The sequence below is a fragment of the Lynx rufus genome, unplaced genomic scaffold (assembly GCF_022079265.1).
Source record: "Lynx rufus isolate CCGP_SWC_20201006 ecotype Redwood Valley unplaced genomic scaffold, mLynRuf1.p SCAF_1, whole genome shotgun sequence".
NCBI classification, from domain to species: Eukaryota; Metazoa; Chordata; class Mammalia; order Carnivora; family Felidae; genus Lynx; species Lynx rufus.
Window position 1 is genome coordinate 69,706,608 of NW_025814823.1, and position 23,250 is coordinate 69,729,857.

The 23,250-nt window shown below is 46.0% G+C and overlaps 1 protein-coding gene across 1 annotated transcript in view; it reads left to right on the forward strand.

The window, feature by feature from the left end:
• The first annotated feature begins 232 nt into the window (after positions 1–232).
• FARP1 (FERM, ARH/RhoGEF and pleckstrin domain protein 1) overlaps positions 233–23,250 on the forward strand; it is a 293,763-nt gene continuing 270,745 nt past the window's right edge. Inside the window, exon 1 of the mRNA XM_047081200.1 lies at positions 233–320. The gene's annotated coding sequence lies outside the window, so the exon portion shown is untranslated. The remainder of the gene's footprint in view (positions 321–23,250) is intronic.

Consider the following 23,250-nt stretch of genomic DNA (forward strand, 5'->3'; position numbering starts at 1 on the left):
CCCGCTTTGCGCCGCTCCTCCCCGCGCGAGTGGCACTCGGCCGGGCGTCGAGGCGGCCATGGCGACCCTGAGCCCGCTCCCCACCCACCCCGCCTGCTCCGCCCTCCCCTCCGCCCCGCGCCACCTTTGATGGCTCGGACCTCGGCCGGCCACCGCCAGCCCCGCTCGCGCTCCCGCGCCGCCGCCTCCCGCGGGTATTAATAGCCGAGCGCCCCCGCTGCACGCGCAGCCCGGAGCCGCCGCGCCCTCGGCAGCCAGGGGCTCGGAGCTGCTGAGCCCGGAGGCCCGGAGTGGGAGCCGGAGCCGCCGGCGCCGTGGAGGTAGGAGGCGCGGGGCGAACAATGACCACGGCGGGGCGGGCGGGCGGCAACTTGTGCGAGTCCGGGCTCTCGGGGCCCACCCGCCGGGGGGGCGCGGGTGGAGGCGGGTTGCGTGCCCGCGGGGTCTTGCCCGGAGGAGGCGGGCGGCGGGTGGGATCGGGCCCTCGGCAGCCCCGGTAACAATAGCAGGAGCTCGGGGGCCTCCGGGCTCCGGGCCGCCCTTTGCACCTTTCTCTCACCTCCGCGGACCCGGGCTGCGCGGCTGTGCGCGCGGCGCCCCCTCGCCTCCCCCACCCCGCTGTGCCCTTCCCCCCCGCTTCCTCCCATCCCACCCGGCACAGTGACAGCGCCGGACGCCGCTTCCGGACCTCGGGCCGCAGTCTTGGCCCCAGAGGCGGATCGCGGGCCGGGGAGGTGGCCACTGGCTCGGGTGCCGCGGCGCTGCCGGGTGCCTGCCGCTCGCCCACGCGCGGCGTGAGCACCCGGGTAGGTGACAAAGAGGAACACACCCTCCGCTTAAGTTAGATTTTGTCTCTCTTTACCGCCTTTACGGAGAGCAAAGTTTTGTTTTTTTTTCTTTCCAGCAAAGGACACAGATTTTTGTGGTGAGCATTTTAAAACAACAACTTCTGATTGTGGTTTTACGATTTAAGTTCCGGAAACTTTAGCTGTGTGATCTGGCTAGACCCTTGAGTGAGTGTGTGTGTGTGTGTGTGTGTGTGTGTGTGTGTGTGTGTGTTATTTGAGGAGGGGGGGGGAATGAGTTCCCCGTCATCGTTCTGGATTTCGTTCCTGGCAGTTGGGGCCCCGCTACTCCCGGGATCGGTGCAGGACCCCAGAAAGGCGAGAGGTGAGGCTTACAAAAGAATCGAGGACGCTGCTACCAGGTCAGCTCCCTGAGCTGTGGAGAGATCGCCTCTCATCCGGAGGAGTTTAGCGGTCTCAGCCGGTGTCAGCCTTCTGGAGTACCATGGTGGCCTCTGGCTGTTTCATTTTATTATTGTTGTTAATGCCTTCCCCGTTAGCTTCCCAGGTTTGATTTGCTCCGCCGCCGGCCCTGCCCTGTTTCCCGGATTCCCCCTGAGCCATGACTTTTGTGGACCCCCGGCCCCCCTCGCCCGGCCGGCGGTCTTGGGAGAGCCAACCCCCATGGGTTACGTTTAATGTGTTTTGCACGTGGTGACTTTGCCAAACCCATGTCAGAACGTCCTTTAGCATTGTCTCGCTCTTTCATTCAGTGGAAAAAGAAGAGGAGGGGAAAGGCCTTTTTGGTGCTGAGAGCTTTGAGGGAGTTGCCTTAAAAATTGCCCTCGTTGTTCCCATGGGGTGGGCCTTTCTGATATCTCCTAGCTTTGGCTTTCTTCCCTCATTCCACAGCCTTCTGGCTGGGGGCTTACCCCTCGGCCTTTCCAAAGGGTTGGTCTTCTGGTGTGACAGTTTCTGAGGATGGCTTCCTATGTGGGTTCAGCATCCACATGGCTCACTTTATATTCCCGCAGCATCGTTCTGCAGCAAGGCACCAATATTGGAGTTCCTCCAAGCACAACAAAACGTTTGTGTTTTTAGAATGTCTGGCTAATAGATCTGCCTCTGGGTAAAATAAATAGACATTATTGGCCAGTGGCTGGCTCACTGGGCGAAATGTTGGTTGGTAGAGATGCTGAGTTGATGCCTCCCTTACCCCAGGGCTTCCCAGAATCTCTTGTTTCTTTGAGGCAGACAGGAAACTTGAAATAGTTGGGGATGATGTAGTTGTGCCCCATAGGGTCACAGATTCTGTGGCACAACCCTTGTGAGTCGGTGTGTGGTTTCGCGTTAAGGAGTCTGTCCCTAGGGAAATCCTGGAGTTGGGTTTATAATGCCCCTTTTCACATTGATAGTCTCTTCCTGGAATTTGTGTAGGGATTTAATTCCTTGGATCATAATAGAACAGTAACACTACTCTGTAGCCAAATTTACCAAAAGGAGATTGAAAAATCTATCCTAGACAATTCTCCTCTGGTGGGTTGCATTTAGTTTATAATTATTTTGAGACTAAAAGAAAGCTGGGTGAATGTTTTTGTTTTGTATTTCGTTACAGAAACTGTCTGAAGAAAGTTAATTAATACAGGATCAAAGGGGTTCGTTTCTGGGGCGCCTGGGTGGCTCAGTCGGTTGGGCGTCCGACTTCAACTCAGGTCACCATCTCGCAGTCTGTGAGTTCGAGCCCCGCGTCGGGCTCTGGGCTGATGGCTCAGAGCCTGGAGCCTGCTTCCAATTCTGTGTCTCCCTCTCTCTTTGCCCCTCCCCCGTTCATGCTCTGTCTCTGTCTCAAAAATAAATAAACATTAAAAAAAAAATTAAAAAAAAAAGGGGGTTCGTTTCTTAAAAAGTGGAATTTGTCCTCTAATACTCGATGCACATAGCAGAGCTTAATTCGTTTGGAAAAACGATACAGCTTTTTAAGAAGGGTGCTTGGGATAACGTCCATCGAAAGAGAGAAGCTTTTTCCATCCTGGAAGAGGTTAGAGAACATTGGAGAAAAGGCAAGAGCCCAGTCTTTGTGTGCTGAACACCCTTTAGGAAAGACATTGTGACTTTTCCCGGAGGGCGGGGCAAGTTCTGTGGATTTGTAGGTATTGGGCCAGTGGAACTGGCGTTTGAAACACACCCTTTATGACTGGTCTTGCTTATTGCAGAGAACTGCCTAAGCTTTTTGAGAAATGCCCTGGCCCCATAAGAGAAAATGCTACAGAAAAGAGAGGTGCTCCTATGATCCCCCAGATACGGTTGCCGGCTTGAGTCCTTTCCACTTTGGGTGCACAGGCATTCTAGGTGTTGGCTGGGAGGGGAAGGGGCAGGCTTTTAGGTCCCATGGCTGCCCTCTCCTTTTCTTGGGTACCTTCGATGGAAAGGCCAGGCTCTTCAAGCCTGGCTATTGAATGGGAAGCGGGAGGTCAAGTTCTTTTTCTTGCTTTTTAATGGGTAGAGTTTCTGCTACGTCCTCTGTTTTCCTCCAGGTTACTGCGTTAACCATTTCCACATGTCCAGGAAGATCAGAGCCCAAATGTTTCCATTCAAATTACTTGAAATACTGATTTCACCAGTCTTTTTATGCCAAATGCTGCCTTTGTTTTTAATCAAGAAGCCCCCGGAAAATGTTTATTTTAAAGTGGAGAAGTTGGCTTTTTTCGGCTGCCCTAGTCCTGGTTGAAGGCAGTTAAAAAATGTTTTGCCAAGTGGATACTTGAAGCAAAAGTGGGCACTTGATAGATATTAAATATGGTGCTCTAAGCTTTTGGTATCTCTGAAATAAGCCAGGGACCATCAAATACAATGTGACTAAAACTGAGTGCTTGCCCAGTGCAGGCTAGGCATTGGCAGTTTTCTTATTTTAACATGGGACGGAAATAATAGACAAACTGTAAGATTGGCAAATAAATGATGTGAGAATTCATCATTTACACTGAATTAATTTCATGTGAAAAACTGTCATATTTGTGCATACATTTTCAAACAAAGGAGCCACCAGCCAAACCAGATTGCTTTTAACTCTATTATGCTAATATTTCTTGCCACAAGAGGAACGCCACTCTACACGCAGACTTCGGCTTTCCATAAAAGTATCTCATACAGGAAGACTTACAAATCCAGGAATATGGTGATTTTCATTTTCTGTCCTCATCCTGTTAACTCAGGATCTAGTATATGCCTAGCACATAGCAATCCCTTGGTAGATAACTGGCTGTGAATGAATAAACCTAGATTTTCATGTCCTTTACAGTTAGTCTTTAAAGTTTTTAAGGTTGCTGTTCCAGGAATTTGAAGATATGATATTTGATTTTGTTTCCATTTTGTTCGAATTTAACAATTGCAATTAACCTTGAAAGCTGGGTCATATTGTAAAAAGTTACAGTCTCATTAAGAAGAAACTTAGGTCTAAAAGCATGAAGAAGAAAGTAAAACTTCTCTGAAAAGCTAGCTTCTCCAAGAATTTTCCTTCTTCCTTGGCATCTATTTTCTAGAGGCTTCATTAGTGAGCATCTGTTTGGTGGTAACCTCCGTTTTTGTGTGCCTTTAAGTATCTTTGTTCTGGAATGATAAACACCCTGGGTGCGCGATTCTAGATTGACGTTGTATTAATCAGCTCTCTTCTGGTTCCTTTGTGGCAGCTGCAGTATCAGCCTCTGGGCTGGTTGTTGCTTGTGAGTAGTCTGTCTTCTGTCCGCTGACTTTTTTTTTTAAGATTATTTATTTATTTTGAGACAGAGAGAGAGAGAGCGCATGCACATGAGCTGGGGAGGGGCCGAGAGAGAGAGAGAGAGAGAGAAAGAGAGAGAGGGAGAGAGAATCCCAAGCAGGCTCCGTCCTGCCAGCACAGAGCCCGACGTGAACTCATAAACTGTGAGATGATGACCTCAGCCTAAATCAAGAGTCGACCCACTGAGCGACCCAGGCGCCCCGGCTGCTTTAAGGTTCCTTGGAGCTCTGCACCTTCACTATGTCTGGGTATAATTTCTTTTCTCCTTGACTTTGATTGCCCCTTCCTCTCCTCCTCCTGCTCCTCCCCGCTCTCCCCTTCTTCCCTTTCTCTACTCCTCCCTCCCAGCCTCTCACCAGTATCTTTCTTTCTATCTCCCGGTACCATTTCAAGGTCTGTTCCGCCACCCTTTGTTCTTCGCCTTTGGCCGCTCTGGCCGTTTGCTTTGGGCTCTGATGCATGAAGCTGCTGTGCCCTCTTGCGAACAAGTCTTTGTGTGGAGATCTGTTTTTAATTCTTTTGCTGGGTCTTATAATAAGTATACGCTTCACTTTATCAGAAGTTACCAGGGGCGCCTGGGTGGCGCAGTCGGTTAGGCGTCCGACTTCAGCCAGGTCACCATCTCGCGGTCCGTGAGTTCGAGCCCCGCATGAGGCTCTGGGCTGATGGCTCAGAGCCTGGAGCCTGTTTCCGATTCTGTGTCTCCCTCTCTCTCTGCCCCTCCCCCATTCATGCTCTGTCTCTCTCTGTCCCAAAAATAAATAAAAACGTTAAAAAAAAAAAATTAAAAAAAAAAAAAAAAAAAGAAGTTACCATCTGTTTTCCCAGGTATTTGCACCATTTTACATTCTCACCGATGACATCTGAGCATTCCAGTTACTGTAATCCTCAGTAACACTGGAAATTCAGTCTTTTTCATTTTAGCCATTCTGGTGGGTGTGTCACAGTGTGTCATAGGGATTTCATTCTAGATTTCCCTGATGGCCAGTGGTTGCTTTTCATGTGCTTATTGGCCGTTTGCATATCTTCCTTTGTGTATTAAATCTTTTGTATTTTTAATTATGTTTTTGTCCGATCATTTTATATAGCTTTAGAGTACGATCAACATACAATAAACTGCACATACTCAATGTCATCTTGTCTCATTGTGGGGATTCTTTATATATTCTGGATATGAGTTCTCTGTTAGATCTGTGTGTTGTGAATATTTTCACCAGTCTATTTTTTAACCTTTCTATTTTTTGATGGTATCTCTTGAAAAGCAAAAATTATTGGCAAAGTATTATATACATGGCGTAATTATTGAACTTATCAAAGGCCAGGGAATTTACTCAGTTTTGGAAAAATAACACGTTTTTATGTGTAAGGCTTACTGGTATTGCTCTGTTCAAGTGGTCAGCTTCCATTTTTGAGGGTGAAGGAGCAGTTTTGTTCCTTCCTCCCTAAAACGGAGTTGAAGAGGCTTAAAAATGAAAGAGAAAATACCTGCTTGTTTTGAAAATATGAGGAAACAATTATGTTTGAGATTATGATCAAATAAATCGATTTTTAAAATTCAAACTGGAGTTGTATTTGTTTTTCGGCACACAGAAAGATGATGGGAAAGAAATCTTTTTGAAAGCGATACGAAAAGGAAGCCTTGGGTAATAGCGAGGTGTAACATTTTATTTAATTTTAATGTTTTAAGGTTTATTTATTTTGAGAGAGAAAGAGCGCGAGCGAGGGAGCATGCATGAGTGGGGCAGGAAGGGAGAACCCCAAGCAGGCATTACACTGTCAGCACAGAGCCCCATGTGGGCCCCATCCCACGAACCATGAAATCATGACCTGAGCTGAAACCAAGGGTTGGATCCTTAACTGACTGAGCCACCTGGCGCCCCAAGATGTAACACGTTAAAAAGAGGTCAGAGCGGCACATGTAGGTAGTTATGAAATGCCTTTAGTTCCCCTTATCTTGGCAGGAATTGTATCTTGCCGTCTGTGTTTTCTCATTTTCTGACCCAAATAATAAGCATTATTAGGGTCGGAAAGTATGTGTTCCTAATTTTTGTTTCTCCTGCCCAGAGAAAGTAAATAAATCTTGGTTGATCCGAACTAAAATGCGTGTGGCGAACACCCTGTGACATTTGACAATACGGGAGGTAGAGGGTGGTATCAGAGGTGGCAGGAGTTGGGAGCGGAGGCCCCGGGACCCGATAGACCTGCCCTTCCACGCTGGCCATGTTTGTGATGTGGGGCAAGTTACTGGTGCTCTTTCCCTGAAACTTCAAGGGCATCTTTAAGAGTATTTTCATCTTGGGGCGCCTGGGTGGCTCAGTCGGTTAAGCGGCCGACTTCGGCTCAGGTCATGATCTTGCAGTCCATGAGTTCGAGCCCCGCGTCGGGCTCTGTGCTGACGGCTCGGAGCCTGGAGCCTGCTTCGGATTCTGTGTCTCCCTCTCTCTGACCCTCCCCTGTTCATGCTCTGCCTCTCTCTGTCTCAAAAAAATAAATAAACGTTAAAAAAAATTTTTTAAAAAGAGTATTTTCATCTTAAAATGGTACAATGTCTGGCTAACCAACCATCAAACCTTTCGTTGCCTCAAGTAATAATAAGGGGTTCCCACTTGGGTGTCTCAGCTCACAGTGTCATCGGGGACCCAGGTTCTTTCTGTCTGTCCACCCCGCCATCCCCAGCATGTTGCTCTTCGTACTTAGGCTTGCTGCCGAGCAGTTAATCAGACTGTTGCCTCCTAATTAGCTGTTATGACTCATGGCTGCCGCAGCTATATCGTCTCCCACATTTGTTGGCAGGTCAGTAATGGCACAGGCTTCTTCAGGCTCCTTTCGTCATCAGGCCAGACCCTTCCCAGAAGACCCCAACATCTGGGAGGTCTAGGAAGGGGGTTCTGGGGAACGTTTCTGTGCTCTTAAAAAGAGACCCAAAGACTAGACTGAATGTGATGCCTGGAACCACAGCAGCCATATTGTGATTCACCTTGGGATGAAGGCAAGAGGGTGATGGAGCTGAAAGATGGAACCAGAGACTTTTTTTTTTTTTTTTGAGAGGGAGGGAGGGAGGGAGAGAAAAGTGTGAGCACATGCCTCAGTGAGGCATAGGGGCAGAGGGAGAGAGAATCTTAAGCAGCCTGCATGCCCAGTATGAGCCTGATGTGGGATTCAGTCTCACGACTGTAAGATCATGACCTGAGCTGAAATCAAGAGTCGGCCACTTAACCCACCGAACCACCCAGATGCCCTGGGACCGGAGTCCTTGTGGGTGTCATTGAGTCATTGATCTTCCTGCCCCTGGAGCTGAGTATACCGAAGAATAGTGAATTTTGTATACTAAATAATACCAACATGGCTTCGTGTGCTAAATGATCATTTTACTTACTTTCTAACTCTGTTACTGCCATCCAAAGCTTCTTGATTGGCACATCAGTTGGAAGACCTTATCTTTCTTTTGCCCTGTACCGTTATCTGTGACAAAACATGTTTCTCTCTATTGATTATGTGGAGAGTGACTTCGTGGTCATATCAAATCTCTGTGAGAGATAAACTCTATTTCGGGACTTTAGGTATTTGATATTGTGTGTAAATCTTGCAGCTAAACCAACATGAATTTTGCCTTTGCTTTTCAGGTGGCCTTGTAGGACATTTGTTTAGAATTGATCGTTTGGCAGTTTGGATTACAGGACACGCTTGAGAATAACATTTCCTTAAGAAACAATTATGGCAGCACCGGCCGTTTTTGTCACCCTAGAATGGCATTTCTCTGCACGTACAATACTGCTTAGGGGATTTGTGAGGACATCATTAATCAGAGATTAATATCTTCCTTTATAATCTTACCAGAGCTTTTGGTTCTCTGGTATCGGGTCTTATTGGGGGCCAATGTTATTAGTGGAGCAAGCTAGTTGAAAATGTCAGGATTTGGGTAAACCAGAGGTTTACCAAATGGAAAAGTTAGACACAAATATTTGTAAGGAAAAGTTAAATGATTTCATAATACCCTTCATATTAAACAAATAAATTGAATGTAAACTATCCAGATGAGCAAAATGCAGAACAGGGAGCAATAATATTTCTATTTTCGTTTAATTGATTCAACTTTTTTTTTTTTTTTTAACATTTATTTATTTTTGAGACAGAGAGAGACAGAGCATGAACGGGGGAGGGGCAGAGAAAGAGGGAGACACAGAATCGGAAACAGGCTCCAGGCTCTGAGCTGTCAGCACAGAGCCCGACACGGGGCTCGAACCCACGGACCGCGAGATCATGACCTGAGCCAAAGTTGGACGCTCAACCGACTGAGCCACCCAGGTGCCCCTAATTGATTCAACTTTTAAAAAGAAATCTGATCAGTCCCTCCACCCTCCCCTTACTATGATGGTGGCCAACTGACCAGGGTAATTTCATTATTCACTGGGCCGTTTTATTTTTACTTTAGTTTATGTAAGGGCCTGTCAAGTCAAGGGATATTTATGAGTATCTTTGTTGAATATACTAGTTACCATTGGTGACACAAAAATAGGCCTCAGTCCTTACTCTTGGAGTATGACATCCAGGGGCATGAGGGAAAAGTCTAGGTAATTATAATAAAAGGTGAAATATAAGAACCTTGCACAAGGTATAGTAATGGTGGAAGTGTTCAGGACAGTAAGATAGTGGATTCTGATTGGAAGAGGTGGCATTTGAATGGAGCTTTAATTTAAAGAAGCCTGTTTTTGTTGACTTATTTTAGTGGTCACTTTGTAGTGTGTTTATTGTGACGGGAGTAGAAAAGTACTCACATATGAAACAGAAAGTAAAAATTCCTTGGAATCCTGCCATTTAAAGATTATGAAAATTAAAAAATGGTTGATTTCCATTTAACTTTTGGCAATATTTGGTGTATTTCCGGCATTATCACCTATATGTGCAAATGTCCATTTTTATTAAAAAATTGAGAGAATGATGCATGCACATTGAGAAGCCACTTTTTCCCCCTTAACACTAAGTGTTTTCCACATGGAGCTTTCTTTGAAATGAAAACGGATGCCTCTGTGATGTTACTGTTACATGGTTCTACAGAATGTAACTAACATTGCCCTTTAGCGGTCACTTTTTTAAAACTTATTTTTTGAGACAGTGCACGTAGGGGAGGGGTGGGGTGGGGCAGGGGAGAGAGAAAGAATCTTAAGCAGGCCCCATGCTCAGTGCAGAGCCCCTCTTGGGGCTCGCTCCCACCACCCTGGGATCGTGACCTGAGTGGAAATCAAGAGTCGGATTCTGAACTCACTGAGCCACTCAGGTGCCCATATCGGTCATTTTTTTTGTTTGTTTGTTTTGCTTGCAGTGACCATGTGTACATAAATCTATGGTAGGAGGGTCCCTAGGACTCTTTTGTTGCAAGCGACAGATGCCCAGCTTGAGCCGTAGGATGCAGAATAAAGGGTATTTCTTAGTTCTCAGCACCAACCTCAGAAAGGGCGGAGGTGGGTCGGTCTCAAGCACAGAGACCCGGGTCCAGAGTCGGCCCCGTGGGCTTTCCCACATAGTGTCCAGACTCTCTGTTTTTTTGGCCGGCATTGCCTTCATGTTTCAGTTACCCTCTCTGCTGGTGTTTTGAGCAGGACAGTTTGGGGATGGGGGTGGGAAAGGGCAGGGAGTCCAGCATCCATGGCTCTTGCCTTAAAATGCAAGCTGTCCTCCAGTCATCCTGACAATTCATCACACCTTAGAGCGTTTTCCATTCCCGTGGAAGAGGTGCTCAGACTGCTCCCACTATGATGAAGAATCGCCTAGCGGAGCGTGAACCTCCGCCCTCTCCTCCTAGGGAAGGACTCTTGTTTAGGCGACAGGAGGGACCACTCTTGTGGTGGGGGGTGCGTCTAGGGGCGGGGGCACTGGGTGATGTGAGATTGTGCCCAGACAGCATGAGCCTTTCCAGATGGATGGGATTTATGGGCAAAAATAAGAGAGAAGTGAAGAAAAACCTTCCCGGGGTGGGGGTGGGAGGAGACCAGCAGGGACGGGAGCAGCAGAAATGTAAGAGAAGCTTCTGTCCCACCTCCTCCTGGGGCTGTGCGAAGCTCAGAAGTTCACGAGCACATAGATGTTGATGTGTGTGCCCCAGGAGCAGCAGCTCTAACCTAATGAACCCTTGTGAAGAGTGTCATAAGCCGTGTGTCACTCCTTATATATTATCCCCACGAGGCTCTTGCTTGTATCGGAACGCACCTTCTGGGGCGGGGGAAAAAACGGGGGTAGAGCTTGCTCAGGGCAAGTTTATAGCGTAACTGGCCTGTATCTGGAGGTTGAGAAAGGCCCAGAGTAGGGGCCAGGCTGAAATGGGAGGGGTGCCTACTGCTTTATTTTCTTCTAACTCGAGGAGCATTTTTATCTGCCTACTTCTCTCTGTTGTGGGTCGGAAGCACTTCAGTGAAGGTGCTGATTCTTCACGGCCCTCATCAGCCCCCAGCAAAACATTTCGAAACATCCAAGTCTTGCCTATTTTTCAAATGCCCAAGTAGAGCAGTGCCCGATTCTGAATTCCACTGGCACACACCTTTTGGAACGGTGCACACAGAAGCACGTGGAGACCTTCCAGGGCAGGTGGCAGTGGTGCCCGTGGCCATAACGGATCTTACATGGATGCGTAAGGCCTTATTCCCCGCTGTGTGAACCCCACTCTTCACTCGAGTTAGCTCCTGGGGTCAGGGGCCGTGGATGCGGCTTCCCTTTTATCTTCCAGGTCCTTACAAAAGAGCCTTTCTTTGACGGATTAATGGAAGTCTTATCACAGGATCATAGGCATCAGGAAAATCACAGCTGATTAAATTCCTAATGTCTTCACCACTTAGGAAGAATAAAACTGATCTTACTTTTCACAAAGATCTGTTGAGCACCTTTCATAAGGTAGGGGCTATGCTTGCATTCACATCAGGGCACAAAACAGACAAAAACCCTTGTCTTCAAGGGAAGCGCATGTATGTTATTTGTCCAAATGGAGGCGTTTTTGATACTGGAAGGAGGTGTGAACTGCATGGGGCACCGGGACAGGAGGGGGCTACGCGGACAGTCACCCTCATGCTCAGAGTGCAGCTCAGAGTGGGCAGCTCGTTTTTCCCAGAGGCCATCGGATACCTTTGGGACAGTCTGGAGACAGATCCAGCTAATCTGTGACTTAAGGGGTGAACCTCACCATATACACGCCAGCAGACATTTATTGAGAACCTGTGTGGTTTTATCTGTGTTTGTCTAAAAGGTCTTTTGCTCCCAGGCAAGAATGTTTATAGGGACATAAGGCAGGGGCCAGGGGACCCTCAGCTATACAGGAAAATAATGAATGATAATTGTTTGAAAGAAGGTAGACTCTTGAGCTACAAATCACGGATTCTAAATAACTTGCTTGTAAAAGTCGTTGTGATCGGCGTTTTTTTGTTTGTTTGTGTGTTTGTTTGTTTTTAAATAAAGATTTGGAAATCAAGACGACCCTAGGCCCTGAAGGTGATTTAAGGAAGGATGTATTTCTTCTTACGGGAAAAAGGAAATGAAATTGCCTCAAAAAAAAAGTATGTGTGCATCTATTTAAAAACATTTTTTTTCAAATATTTATTTTTGAGAGAGAGAGACAAGAGTGCAAGTGGGGAGGGGCAGTGAGAGAGGGGAACACAGAATCCGAAGCCGGTTCCAGGCTCCAAGCCGTCAGCACAGACTCTGACGTGGGGCTTGAACTCACCAGCCGTGAGATCATGACCTGAGCGGAAGTCGACCGCTTAACCGACTGAGCCACCCAGGCGCCCCTATTTTTTTTTTTTTTTTTAAATCAAGTTTGAGTAAAAGCGATTTTTCTTCTGTGTACGGTTCTGTGAGTTTTACCACGTGCACCAGTGTGTGCGGCGACCGTGACCCTCACACTCAGGACAGGGACTGTGTCATTCAGCTCAAAAAATTCCCGAGTGTTGCCTCTTTGGACTCACCTTCCTGCTTCTCCAGCCACCGTTGACACTGATCTTTGCTCTGTCACTGTTGTTTGGTCTCTTCCAGAACATCGTATAAATGGAATCACGGACTGTGTAACCCTTTGAGACTTTTCACTCCGCATGCTATCTTTGAGGTCTCTAAGCTGTTGGGAGCATTCAGGATTCTTTCACTTTTGCTGCCGAACTGTATTCCACTGTGTGGACGTATCCGAGTTTGTGTCACCATTCGGTAGTCGAAGGACTTTCGGGTTGTTTCCAGTTGGGGGCGGTAGTGGCTATAACCATGCAGCTGCTATAAACTTTCTCTGTAGGTTTTGACGTGAACACAGTTTTGAATTCCCCTGGGCAAATACCCAGAAGCGGAATCCTCACCAGACCCTGATATTGTCAACACTTTTTATCTTAGCCATTTTTTTTTAAATTTTTTTTTCAACGTTTATTTATTTTTGGGACAGAGAGAGACAGAGCATGAACGGGGGAGGGGCAGAGAGAGAGGGAGACACAGAATCGGAAACAGGCTCCAGGCTCTGAGCCATCAGCCCAGAGCCCGACGCGGGGCTCGAACTCACGGACCGCGAGATCGTGACCTGGCTGAAGTCCGACGCTTAACCGACTGCGCCACCCAGGCGCCCCTATCTTAGCCATTTTAATAGACATGTAGCAGTATCTCAGCACGGTTATGTTTATTTATTTATTTTTTTAAACAAAATATGCCCCAAACACACCTTTAAAAGACCTGGCTAAATGGTTTCCTAGACTCCCCGGCACAGGTTTAATGAACCCTGTTAGCTGCCTATTGTGTGAAGGGGGTAGATCAACAAGAATAATTGTGTATCTAAAATCTTAGTCCCGGGGGGGCCTGGGTGGCTCGGTAGGTTAAGCATCCGACTCTTGGCTTTCTTTGGCTCAAGTCATGATCTCCCAGTTCGTGAGTTCGAGCTCCTTGTAGGGCTCCGCGCTGACAGCTCGGTGCCTGCTTGGGATTCTCTGTCTCTCCCTCCCTCTCTCTCTGCCCCTCCCCCACACTGTCTCTCTAAAAATGAATAAACTTAAAAAAAAAAACAAACAACACCTGAGTCCCAGAATGGAACAATGCCAACAAGAAATAGATGGAAGATGTCAGTTCTGGTGGTGCTTTTCTCAGAGACCTGATAGGGTATATAGCTTTGATTTCAGTAACTATTTTTGAGTGATACTAATTAAAAGATAAAGTTTCAGAAGCTCCTGAATGACAGTGTAGATATGGAGAAAAGAACGCAGGCTTGAGGCATGTATTAATTATCTATTGCTGCATGACAAATTCCTTTCAAATTGAATGACTTAGACCAGTAGTAAGTATTTATTGTCTTGCATAGTTTCTGCAGATCAGGACTTTGGGAGTGGTTTAGATGGACAGTTTCTGTCCACTTCTTTGCAGCAAAGATGTCAGCTGGGGCTTTAGGGTCCGCTTCCAAGGACCCCTGTAGGCTCGTTGGGTAGGATGCTTGAGTGACCTCACAATATGGCAGCTAGCTTCTTTCAGAGTGAGTGACTTATGAGGAGGCCAAGGTACATGCTGCCATGACTTTTATGACGTAGGCTTTTGAAGTCATTAATTGTCACTTCCACAGTAGTTTTTGTCACACAGGCCAGCTGTGATTCAGAGGAAGGGGACTACAGAAAGGTTTGGATGCCAGGAGGTAAGGATCATTGGAAGCTGGCTACCATAGCACGTGAAGGACCTGTGTTCAAATCCTAGCTCTGCCATTCAGACATTGTGTGGTCTGGAGCAAGTCTTTTAGTTTCTGACTCTCAGTTCCCTGTCATATTTTAATACCTATTGAGCTATAAATCACAGATTTTAAATAACTTGCTTGTAAAAAGTCTTGGTGATCAGCATTTTTAGAATTTGGCGTTTCTTTTGGGATTTGGAGATAATACAGTTGACCCTTTAACAACACGGGTTTGAACTGTGTGGGTCCACTTACACATAGAGTTTTGTCCATAAATACAGTACTTTAAGTATATTTCCTCTTATGATTTTCTCAGTAACATTTTCTTTTCTCTAGCTTGCTTTATTGTAAGAATACAATGCATAACATGACTGACAAAATATGTGTTAGTTGGCTGTTTATGTCATTGGTAAGTCTTCCAGTCAACAGTAAGTGATTAGTGGTTAAGTTTTCGGGGAGTCAAAAGTTATACATCGATTTTTGCCTGTGTGGTCGGTACCCCAACCCCCACGTTGTTCAACAGTCAACTGTATATAAAAAGGGACTGCCTGGTGATTTATAAAAAGCTCATGACATCGTAGGTATTATTTGTATTATTAAACTGTGAAGCTTTAAATCTTAACTGTGTAGGAGGCAAAGAGAAGAGACTCTTAAATATGGAGAACAAACTGAGGGTTCCTGGCGGGGAGGTGGGTGGGTGGGGTGCACTATATGGGTGATGGACATTGAGGAGGGCACTTGTTGGGATGAGCACTGAGTATTATATGTAAGTGATGAATTACTAAATTCTACTCCTGAAACCATTGTTACTCTGTATGTTAAGTCGCTTGGAGTTAAACAAACAAACACAAAAATCTTAACTGTGCAGAACATATCAACAAAGACAAACGCATTAGGTAATAAAAACTTTGTTTTAAGAAAAGGTATTGGTCACAGCTCCTTTCACATTTATATTCTATGTATGTTGAAAACTTTTTTCCTTTCCTTTTTTTCCCAGTCGTTGTGAAATAGTGAAGACCAAATTCATCATCTAGTCTCGCTCTCTGTTTTGTTTGTAGTGATACCCCCAGTGAGAAATATATTACTAGTGGTCCACCATGTGTGCTGCAAGGACTCGGGGACCTTTGTGATGAGTTTAGGGCTGTCTGGAGAGCAGGTGTGAAGGATCAGCTCGTTACATCTCTGCCTCTTTGTAGAGTTTTTAGAAAATGCTTACTTGTAAAAGTAATTTAAAAATACATAAATCAGCACGCTTTGACTTTATTGGAATAGTCCAGAAAGCTCTCCTGTTCAAAGTGATCATGATGTGGGATAGCCTACCTGTTTTGCTGTCACCGAAAAGAAGGTGACTGAACGAATTCTGGTGTCTTGGCCTCCTTTTCTGTTCCCACCTCCTTTATTTCACCCTCCCCCTGGACTGCCCCTAAATCCAGCCACAGGAGCCCTCCTGTCTCGCACCCTCTCACCTCCACACCTGCTGATTCCTCAGCTTGGAAGGCAAGGGCTCTCTACCCAGTTCTCCCGTTAGACGTCCACCCAGTCCCTACCCACTCCCTTTCAGAAGCCTTTCTAAGGCTTAGGTCTCCTCCTAGGGGCTCACCTGGACCCTCTGTCTCTACAGTGTGTTCTTTGTCTTCCCCACTCATTTTATCATTGGAGCACTGGTTTTTATTGAGCGCTTCTGAGTCTCAGTCTGAGTCCTAAGTGCTTTAGGTATACAGACTCATTTAACCATCCCAACTGCCCTCATGTTTAATCCCCATTTTATATGAGGAAACTGAAGCACAGAGAGTTAAATGACTTGCTGGAAGGTCATACAGCTTATTGGCAGAGCCGAAGAAGAGGCTCAGGAAGTCTTTCCCCACTTGTGGGAGAGCCCCTTCTACTGAAGTATTTTTTAAAAAAATTTTTTAGTGCTCGCTTCGGCAGCACATATACTAAAAAAATTTTTTAAATGTTTATTTTTGAGAGAGAGAGACAGAGAGTGAGTGGGGGAGTGGCAGGAAGAGAGGGAGACACAGAATCTGAAGCAGGCTCCAGGCTCTGAGCTGTCAGCACACAGCCCATTGCGGGGCTTGAACCCATGAACCATGAGATCATGACGTGAGCTGAAGCTGGACGCTTAACCGACTGAACCACCCAGGCGCCCCTCTACTGAACTATTTTACACCTCTGCATTCCCAGTGCCTAACAAAGTGCTGGGAACTTGGTAGGCGCTCAATAAATACTTGCTGACGCTTAACTCTTTTAAGAAGCAAATTTTGTGACAGATAATTTCTTATATTTCTTTGTAAAATGTCCCTCTCCTAGCCTTCTGCAGGATGATGGGGTTCTGAGTTTATATCTTATGCTATTCATCAACATTCTTGTGTCTGGTCACTTACCTCTTTTGTAATTATACACTTAGTTTGCTACTTAGGGATGAGCATATATATGTAACTACGTAAGATCGATCGAGTATCTATCTATCTATCCGCGTTTATATATACTTATGTGCATTGAGAAAGGGTTTTTTACTCATGATGTTTTTCTTTGGCTAGGACTGACATGAGTGTTTTTTTTTTTTTCCTTTGAACTTTCTGTGCTTTGTAAATTTCCCAGTACTACATTCTTACTGCTTTGATAATTATCCAGTCATGCTATTTAAAATGAGAAAAGTAAACTATTTTTCAGAGATGCGAAGAGAGGAAAAGTTTTAAGACTTTTTTTCTGCACCTTAAGCAGAGCCTGCCCACATATGTGAACGTGTGAGGCATGCTTTGGGCATTACACATCTTACCCTGTTGTATTATTGAAACCATCTCCCTGAATATTGTGTTCTTCCTAGTGCTTCCAAGGCACATAACAAAGAAATATAGGTGCTCATGACACTTGGGTGAGAGATGGTGATTGACAGGTGTTTCTTTATTTGTGGTGTGGAAGTTCAAGGTTGTCTGAGGTCTGAGGTCTGTGGTCCCGGTCATGGGATGCTTTTATTTTGGAGATAGAATAATTCATAAGGATGAACTCAGACTCTAGACTTTGAGAGTCTGAGAACAGTTAGAATAATAATTCCAAGGTCACGTACATAAATCCCAGAGTCAGCATTACCAGGTCCAAAGTCGGTGGTAAGGTTCAATGCCTCTGGCAGCACAACAGTGACCGGGAACAAGTTGCTTCTTCCAGGCTCAAAGGTAGATTAGCAAGGAATGAAGGGAATAAGAAATTGTCCTTGGGGGTTGATTTCCTTTTATTTAAAAATGGCCATGCTTTGTTGTGGGAAGAAAAACTCTTGAAAAACACAGAGGTTGTTTTGTTTTCTAGTCATGCCAGGCTGTTGGGGTATCACCTACCTGCCTATTTATCCTGAGGAGTTGACCCATGGAGGCGGGGGGGGGGTGTGTGTTTGGGGGTGAGGTGTGGGGTGAGCACTGTTCTAGGTCTCCATCCCCACCCCTCCCCCACTCTCTTCCTTGCCCTCCCCCCCACTGATTCAGTGCTGGGGTTGGTCTTCCGTTCTGAAGAGGGAAAGGACAAGAAGAAAAGATTGTCTTCAGGACTAGTAGGGAAACCGCAATAACCTGTCAAATCCATTTCCTGAAAGTTGCTTGAAAGTCTACTGTATGAGCTCTTAGCACACAGGAAACACGTTGTGGCTTCTCCTTGGAGTCCAGGTACGTGGTGTGAGGCTGTAGGACTGCCAGCTTCATACTGGGTCCTGTGCTGCTGGACAGTGGGAGTGGCACTTTGCATTTATTTTTACTTGATCATTTATTCAGTGAGGAAGGTATTATTTCCATTTTACAGAAGAGGAAACTGAGACCTAGATGATTGGGTAACGAGCCCAAGGTCACCCAGCTAGCTAATCGGCCAAATGAGGTTTTCCTAAAGTCCATACTCTTCTAAGTGGCCCAGATTGGGATCTTCCCATAGTACAGCTCTAACTGAGCCCACCAGAACCGGGGTCAGGGCAGATAGATCCTGTGAGTTCAGGGTCAAGTCCTGCCTTTATTTTAAAATTGTGATGTGTTGTTCATTGTAAGTTTTTAAAAATTACTTTTGGTTTTTAAAAATAATCACTGAAGGGATGCCTGGGGACTCAGTCAGTTAAGCGTCTTGACTCTTGATTTTTGGCTCAGGTCATGATCTCAAGGTTTGTGAGTTTCAGCTCCATTTCGGGGTCTGTGCTGATAGTGTGGAGCCTGCTTGGGATCCTCTCTCTTCTTCTCTCTCTGTCTCTCCCCTGCCTGCTCTGTCTGTCTCTCTCTTTCTCTCAAAAGTAAATAAGCTTAAAAAAAAATTCGTCACTGGAGCACCTGGGTGGCTCAGTTAGTTAAGCGTCTGGCTTTGGCTCAGGTCATGATCTCATGCTTCGTGGGTTCAAGCCCCGCCTCGGGATCTGTGCAGACAGCCTGGAGCCTGCTTGGGATTCTGTGTCTCCCTCTCTCTCTGCCCTCTCCCACTTGCACTCTGTTTCTCTCTTTCTCAAAAATAAACATTAAAAAAATTAAAAAAACAAAAAAACAGTCACTAAAAATGATCATCTTTTTTTTTTTTTTTAAATTTTTTTTTTCCAACGTTTATTTATTTTTGGGACAGAGAGAGACAGAGCATGAACAGGGGAGGGGCAGAGAGAGAGGGAGACACAGAATCGGAAACAGGCTCCAGGCTCTGAGCCATCAGCCCAGAGCCTGACGCGGGGCTCGAACTCACGGACCGCGAGATCATGACCTGGCTGAAGTCGGACGCTTAACCAACTGCGCCACCCAGGCGCCCCATAAAAAAATGATCATCTTAATTACTGAGTTGTCTTGGTGCCCCTTAAATTTTGCACCCACGGTGAGTGCCTCCCTTGCCTCTCCCGAGTTTCGTCTGGACTTAGCAGGCACTTCCAGAGACAGAATGATGACAGCAGCCACCAGAGGATTTCATCATTGTTTCAGCATTGTAATACAAGTTTTTTTTCCTTCAAGGAATTGGGGGGAATGAGTCACAGTCGTATTGACATATCTCGGCGTCACCTTTGAAGATGCTGCTCTGCCTCTGATAGACACAGTCGTTGGTACCAGGGGTTACTTACAGCCGTTCAGCTTTGAGAAATTGAAACTCAGGTCTGATGAAAACCTGTTAGAGTCACCGGTGGCTGGTGTTTTGTAGCTGGGTTCTAATGTTTGGGGGTGGGAAGGAGGAGTTCATTTGTCAAACTGAAGCCACATAATAAAGGAGCCGTGGAAGAAGGCTTTCCCTGAATGCTGATGCCAGCCCTCTGGCAGGTGGGTGCTTTTGGCCTCATGTCAGGGTCTGGGGATCACGGGGCTGCACTGTGGGCCAGACTGCTGCATCTTGCCTGCATTGGGTGGCCTGGGTGTCCTGAATAGATCACAAGGCTAGCCTCGTGTATTTCACGTGGGAATTGGCTGTGTTTCATGAAGTCTTTTTTTTTTTAAATTAAACATTAAAAAATAACCTTGTTTCTTGTGTGTGTGCTTTTTTTTTTTAAGAGAGAACTTGAGCAGGGGAGGGGCAGAGAGGGGGGACAGAGGATCCAAAGCCGGCTCTGTGCTGACCTCAGAGAGCCCAATGCAGGGTTTGAACTCACCATGAATCCTGACCTGAGCTGAAGTTGGTAGCTTAACCAGCTGAGCCACCCAGATGCCCCCATGAGCCTTTTTTAAATTGCAAAAATAATAGGGGTCATGGTAGAAACTTTGAAAAGTAGTCTGACGAAAACACACACCCAGATTGCTTTCTTCTTTATTTTTGCTTTATTTAGGGTTTTTTTTTTGCTTTAATTAAAAAAAAAACTTAAAGTTTTTTAAAGTTTATTTTGAGAGAGAGAGAGAGAGAGAGAGCGCACGCACAAGCAGAAGGAGGGAGCAGCAGAGAGGAGAGACAATCCCAAGCAGGCTCCACACCATCAATGCAGAGCCCGGTGTGGGACTCGATCTTGCAGACTGAGATCATGACCTCAGCTGAGATCAAGAGTCTGACGCTTAACTGCACTACCCAGGTGCCCCCAAAACTTTGCTTTTTAGAGCGGTCTTAGGTTCACAGCAAAATGGAACAGAAAGTACAGAGGGTTCCTATATATACGCCTTGTCCCCCTGTACCCCTGTTATCAACTTCTAGCATTTTCCTTAATGTTTACTTTTTTCATATTACATGTTTTATGAATTTCTCCCCCTCAGTCTTGCTTCAGTAATTGTTAAACTAATATGATTAAGGTAAAAGGTCTTGTGAGGTCATTTCCTGTTGACCTTGCCTCTGAGGAATGTAACTGAGCTCACAGTGCGGAGGGGGAGGTCCCCAGACCACTTGCTCTTTGAATATTTACCATGTGGATATTTCCCAGAATGTGCTTAGAAGGATTTAGGGGCTATGAAGACTGTCCCTCCTGTGTCTTTTATCATTGTTGTTTTTGTTTTGTTTTGTTTTGTTTTTGTTTTTAATGGCATTTGAGGGAGGGGGTCTGGGATCTACTTTCCATTAGAAGCATTTAGCCTTTCTCATGAGGTAGAAAATAGAACTGTGGCAGGAGTGTTTCCAGAACAGTCTTGAGTGTCAAAGGAAACACCTAACTCTGAAGGATGCTTCTGGAAGTTAATACTCCCGTGGGGCAAGCCTGTCTGACAGCTGGGGGTCGCAAAGTGGTGTGGGATTTCCAAGAGGGGGATGTGTGAGGAGTGGGAACACGTTTGCCTTCTCGGTGAGGGTGCGCTGGGAAAAAAGCGCCTTTCTCTAGTGAGTAGACGCTGGCTTCTTTTGTTCACTTCTATGTAACTGCTGCCTAGCACTGGCCATGACCCATCGTCAGTGGTCATTAAGCTGAATGAAGGAACTGAGACCCCCTTTGGGGCTTCTTGGTAAAATTACCTTGGACCTCTCAAACCTGAGCCGACTGACTTCATCCACTGTTTGGCCCACATGGCTGTAAAAGCCTTGGATTTATAGTCCCAAATTGACAGTACATCTAAATTTATTCATCACCCTGGCCCTCAGACACCTGTTTCTCCTGTAGAGTACCCGCCTTTAGCTTCTGGACTTCATTTCAGGCGCCATCACACCCAGGCCCGGCCCAGTTAGCCTCTTGTGAAGTTAGAGAATCCTTAACAATGTTCTAGGAATGGCTGAGGTGTCTTTTAGCTCAGGAGCTGGGGGATCTGAAAAACAAATGCCCACTTAGGGGAAGAAAGAGCTTACTTGGGGACCGTGATATCCTACTTTAGTGGCTTATAAATTGAATCCTTCTGATTACCCCTCTTTAGGTGAATCCTGAATAAATTACTGGGTTGCTTGACTCTGAGTAATGCTGTTGCTGACAACTCCAATCGCACTTTGAATGAATGGTGCACCTACGAACATTTGAGATTATGGGGGAGAGGAGGGGAAAACAAAAAGAATCAGGAAATTGGCATATGGGTATTTTACTTCTATTAATATTTGTCTGTTTGCAGGCCACCTTGGCCATTGTGGGGGGAGTATCGTTTGTTTGAAACACAGAGGCTGGTTGAACATCTGGACTCTGTTTCCCTGACATCCACTGGGCAGCATTTCAGGGAGTCTTGTTTTGAGAATGAAGAGAAGGGCTTTTTAATTTGAGACTGAAGGAGCCAGGAAGTCTGGGGTGCTCTTGGTGGGTTTACGCTGAAATCTCTCAATTCTTCCTAATTGCACCTCTTGGCTCTTTTGATTTGTGTTTGATTACACAACAGAGCCACACCTCCGTGGCCTTCACTTCACAGGCGTTTTTTTTTTTAATTTTTTAACGTTTTATTTATTTTTGAGACAGGGAGAGACAGAGCATGAACAGGGGAGGGTCAGAGAGAGGGAGACACAGAATCTGAAACAGGCTCCAGGCTCTGAGCTGTCAGCACAGAGCCCGACGCGGGGCTCGAACTCACGGACCGCGAGATCACGACCTGAGCCCAAGTCGGCCGCTTAACCGACTGAGCCACTCAGGCGCCCCCACAGGCGGTTTTACCTGCAACTCTGACTCCGGGGGAGGCATGATTAATCTTTTAGAGAGCTGAGATTTTTGCTTCATGTGAAACAAGTGTCCTATTCTTAATAGTTTTAAGAGTTCTATAGCGTTCTTCATCGCTGTCACTTTAGCTTCCTCCTCTGTCCTACCTCACGTGTACCTTTTTGTGTGAGGGGAAGCCTCTCGCCGTCTCTCTGATGTAGAGCCTGCCTGGCAGGCCGAGAGGTTCCCCAGACAGGACTGTCCAAAGCGAATGACAGGCGTTTTGCTTAATCCTATCATTTATCTTCAAAATGCTATGAAGTTGAGTTTGATTTAAAAATCTTCTTTTGCTCGAGTTTGTGATATCGCTAACAATTGGTAAAATTGTACTGTGATGTGGCAGCCGTGTGGCTATTAAAGGAAAGGAAAGGCGAACTGTGACTATTTTGAAGCGATACCGTGAACACACTACCTCGCACGTGGCCCGTCGTGCCTTGGTTTTAAGTGTTTATTTTTGAGAGAGAGTGCGTGCACATGCGAGTGAGCAGGGGAGGAGCAGAGAGAGAGAGAGGGTGGAAGAGGATCGGAAACAGGCTCTTTGAGAGAGCCCAACGTGGGACTCGAACTCAGGAACTGTGAGATCATTGACCTGAGCCGAAGTCTGACACTGAACCGACCGAGCCGCCCTAGGTGCCCTGTGCCTTGGTTTTCAATCCCAGTAATTCAGAGTTTATGGCAGTTTGAGCTCGGTCAGGCCAAAGTTTTGTTTTGTTTTGTTTTTGTTTTTTTAAGATTTTACTTTTAAGTAATATCTGCACCCAGTGTGGGGCTCGAACTCCCAACCCCGAGATCAGGAGTTGCAGGCTCTACTGACTAAGCCAGCTAGGCGCCCTGAAGCTGAAGTTTGTTTTAACAGGATGCTATGGGGAAAAGGTTTGTTAATCAAATAGGAAAAATAAAGTTACATAAGGAAAGTTTATTCCCTTTAAGAGAAGAAACTTTTCCGATACTTGGGAAAGAATCATTCATGGTTCTACCCATTAAGACAGGCCCCGTAGGACCTTTTTGTGACAATCCCCCATCATTT